Source organism: Daphnia magna, linkage group LG10 (assembly GCF_020631705.1).
Source record: "Daphnia magna isolate NIES linkage group LG10, ASM2063170v1.1, whole genome shotgun sequence".
NCBI classification, from domain to species: Eukaryota; Metazoa; Arthropoda; class Branchiopoda; order Diplostraca; family Daphniidae; genus Daphnia; species Daphnia magna.
In genome coordinates, this window is record NC_059191.1 from 2,603,491 (window position 1) to 2,607,972 (window position 4,482).

At 41.5% G+C, this 4,482-nt stretch overlaps 1 long non-coding RNA gene across 1 annotated transcript; it reads right to left on the reverse strand.

The window, feature by feature from the left end:
- Positions 1–3,265: 3,265 nt before the first annotated feature.
- LOC116932301 lies at positions 3,266–4,482 on the reverse strand. The gene is made up of 2 exons (XR_004399495.2): positions 3,392–4,482; positions 3,266–3,319 (listed from the first exon to the last, which is right to left on the reverse strand). It is a non-coding gene; the product is annotated as an uncharacterized LOC116932301 (long non-coding RNA).

Consider the following 4,482-nt stretch of genomic DNA (forward strand, 5'->3'; position numbering starts at 1 on the left):
CTGCTATATACATTAATATATACACACAACACACACGTACTGTACAGCGGAAAAGGAAAAAAAACAAAAACAAAAAAAACGTCCAGAGAGAAGAAACCGACAGTTATTGAAAATTCCTCGAACAAATTTCTCTCAACACTTATTATACTTTCGGCTTAAATAAAACACATTTCCCTCCGCGCGTTACGTCGCTTTGGCTTTGGCTGATGCTCGCAGGTGCATTGGCGGTGGATGCCGTCGCTGACATCGATTTCCATGTCGTAATCAGCGTGCGCATATGCAAATGACGCGACATCATATTTTCTTTACTTTGCATGCTCGTCAGTCGGCTAATGCCTTTGCGGTAATTTTACCAGCTAAACTACCTGCCGACATTCGCTCCTCCTCCTTCCAAAATAATTTTTTTTTTTTTTTTTGTTCTTCCATTTCTATTTTATTTGTCTTCTTTCGGGGCTTTGGCTTATTCTTTTTAACTCCGTGCCACCATGTCGTCTTTGGCCATGCACTATATAATAATCATTCAGTCGCCTATAAAGCTGCATACGACATATGTGGGCATATTAGACGCGTATAGGCTACGCAGCAACTTTCACCAACTGCGCCAGCACCGAAAGATATACGAGAGCCGAAAAAGAGTCGCAGGGGAGGAGACGGGGAGTTGGCTGATGCTAAATCATCGAGGTGGATCTCGAATTCGGGCGGTGGCTGGGCTTGTTGCACTGCCCCGTCATGTATAGAAGACGGCCAGTGGTTGCCCAATTGGCTCTCCGTGTGTGCTACGTCAATGGCGATGATGAGTGACACCATCACGCCAACGGCCATCTGCCCTTATCGTTATGATCCCTAAAAACGACGTACAGATCAGCTCAGCCAACGTGAGCGTGCGTATTATTTGTTTTGTTTGTTTTTTTTCTTCCCCCCCTCCGTTTTTATCCAATGTTTGGTTGTTTGCCTTTTGCTGAACCCGCGTCATTATAAAACCAACAGACAACGCACACGAGAGCCTCGCTCTCATCATCGTTGATGCGCCTTTCAAGAAGATAAAATGGCGAAGAAAAACAAAACAAAAACTTATTCAAGACTCTCTACAAAGAAAAACGAAAGAGAAAAACCCTTCATTTTCTACCGTAAGATCAACACAGATAGAACCGTGTTTTTCCACGAGAGTTTTTCTTTTTCTTTTCCTTTTTTTTCCCTATTACCCACCTGGGTGGTCGGCGTTTTAGACCCCACTTCTTTTTCTCGGGGGGGCTCTCGTTGCAGTTGTTCTTCTTTTAGGGGTTTCACGACGCAGTCTCTGCAGACATTTATCACACGTGTAATTTTTTGTTGTTGTTTTCTTTCGTTTCTTTTCTTTTAATTATTTTTATTTTTCTTGCTTTTGTTTTTTTTTGTTTTTTTAAGTTTCCCATGTCTCGCTCCCGCTGCTCTCTCGTTGCCCTTTCTGGAAAGAAAAAAAAACGAAATTCATTAGACAAAACAAAACAAAAAAATACAAAAATGAAATAAACTTTCGCTGCTTTGCTAAATGCTTGTCAGACATGATTAACCCTCCCACCTTGTTCGTCCTCCTTGCCATCACCCACCCACCTCTTGGCGCTGCATAAACGCAAAGGGTTTGTACACTATTTTCACTTGTCCTACGTTACAACAAGAGCCCCAACTTTTTTTTTTTAATTTTCCATGCGTGCGTCCTGTGAATTTCGTTTCATTGTGAGAGAGCACAAAAAGGAAAAGAGAGGCGTATAGAAATCCGGTGTAAGTGACGAACACAACACACAGCCGCATTGTTTTGCGGTTGCTCTGTTGAAGGGTTCATTGTATAGAGCTGTGTGTGAGGAGGACAGAGCGACGGCTTGTTCGGTAGCTGACTGTTGATAAATAGCACTAACCTACATAGTAGATTTTAAAATGAAAAAAAAGAAAAAGGAAAAGAGAACTCGGCACTGATACGAGCCATGATATTATTCAGCAGTTTTTTGTTTTTTTTCCATTTCTGCGAAAGAAAGTATACGAGCGGTTATGATGAAGTGCGCACGTCCAGATGGCAGCTGCAACAGACGTTGTTCATTGAATCAATATTTCGATACAGCGGTTGACTTTCTAGGACAACAAAAGCTACAGCTACAACGCATAATGCGCACCATTGCATTCCTTGAGGTTCTCTCTAATACCGAGAAGGTCAGTCAATCGCACAGGAATGCCGAAGTGCAGCGGAGATTCAAAGAAACTGAGACTGAGAGTCAAACATGAACACACGAAAAAAAAAAAAAAAAAACTAAAACTAAAAATCGGGAACGGTTTTAAGGTCGACCTCCCACCCAGCGGTGTAGTAATTACACATGCCTACACCATCAATTAAATATGGTGCACCAGCCACCAAAACGCACTTTGTTTCTATCTCTCCCCCCTTCTCTTCCCACCGCAGAAAATGTGTCCATACTATTTAGGAAAGAAAAAAAAAAGGGACTAAATGAGGCGAGCATACATAATCGTTCCGGCTTTGATCCATCGTCCAAATGCTGCAGTCGCTTTCGTAGAAAAAAAAAATAATAAATAATAATAATAAAACGCCGCAAGTTGTAAGTAACAGCAACGACCTTATATACAGCAATTGAATTCTTTCTTTCTTTATTTCTTTATTTCTTATTTTTACTACTATTCAATTAGAATTTTTTCTGTTTCATGTTGTTGTGCTGTTTTCATTTTTCGTTTCTTTATTTGACAGTATATGTGTGTTTTTTTTTTCCTGCTAGCGATGCAACGGCGATAGTCTGAAAGACAAGATCAGCCTCCGCGCATTTTGAACGGCGAGAAGAGATGCGATGGTGCGACATAAGACTCGATTTATTGCCCGTTGCAAGTGAGTCAGAAAGCGGCATTGGCAAACATGTTTCTTACGGCACCATAGTCGCAGATGCAGCGGCTACCAAGGGACCGGGGCCAGCCGGACGATTGATGGCGTCAAATAAAAAACAAGATAGAAAAAGAAAAAAGAAATCCCTTCTTTATCTTCTCACAATACTTAAACTGTGCAACATCGTATATATATTCTCCGGCTACGGGACACACGGCAGCCCGACACTCACCTCACTCTCATGCAAATTTCGCCTTGGCCGGTTTCTCGAGAGAGAGAGAGAGAAAGAGCACGGCAGTGAAAGATAACCTCGCCAAATTCTCAGCTCTCTCACGCACGTACAGCAGATAAACAGACACAGAGAAATTTCTCAAACGTACAGACGCTACGGCTTCATTTCCTCTTATGTTTCCTTTGCTTTATTCACCAGCATATTCCTTCTTTTACCGTAGAAAAGAAATTCTAAAGAATAAAAAAGAGAGAGACAGAGAGAAAATACAAATAAAAGGGGGAGGGGACGATAAAAGAATGAACCTGTTGGTCCGTTGGCCGTGTGCGATGTCCCTTCGTGTGTGTGATGGTGCGCACCGGAGGGAAGATGATTTTGCTCTCGACAATCCAGTTGAATTGATACGCGTTGCCTTATGTAGGTACAACGCGAATTGCTTATTACATGCACGCTCGGCAGAATTTCAGAGGCGGTTACGCTCCCATGTCAGGTTAAAAAGAGTCGCCGACGTATACAGCACAACAAGTGAACATGAAAAACAAAATCTATACCGTCTCATTTACCTGCATTTTTCTTTCATTTTGCTTGAGCTTTCTTTTCTTTTTTCTTTTTTTTTTGTTGTAGTTGCAAACAGGGAAACATATTATGGAATCGTAGACAATAAACAGCAGTGGAAGGATGCTGCACGAATGCTTCGTCCTCGCCAACAAAACAATTGCTGACCTGAACATTTTTGCGAATGTTTTTTTGTTTTTTTCTTTCTCTCCTTGGCCGAGTCCTCCGTGTCCTTTGAAATAAAAGAAGACAGAAAACAAAAAATGCATCGGCTGTCAGCGGAGCCATAAGCAATAGCATTATAGCTAAATTGGCCGAATGATGCATATTTATGCGTGTACATGTATAGATGATTTCTGGGCTGGGTCGTCTTCGTCGAAAGGTCTCGACTACGCTGATGTGTTGTTATTCGTTGTTAGACAGGTGGGGTTTACTTTCGCTAAAGGCAATGCCCATCTATTCATATTTGCCATCATTTTGATGACGCCTGTAGATTACGAGACTCTATAGGATATCTGTTGCGTAACACATTTTCTACTATATTATTCGTTTTTCTTTTCTTTTTTTTTTTGTGTGTGATGGGGGCGCTGTCGTCTGGCCGCTTGTTGCCAACCTTTTATGGCATTGATTCAGTACACTTGCGGTTTCGTGTATACATATACAACTATGGCGAAGACGAGATGTTTTTTAATTCTGAATCAGACCCTGTGTAGTCTACTCTATAAATGTATCGTCTTCCATTCTGCCCACCTCCTCTTCTTCTTCCATCTTTATAGAGCTGTTATTTTTGTTTGTGATGCTGGTTCATCTGCCTGTCGTTTTTCCCTTTATTTTATATTTT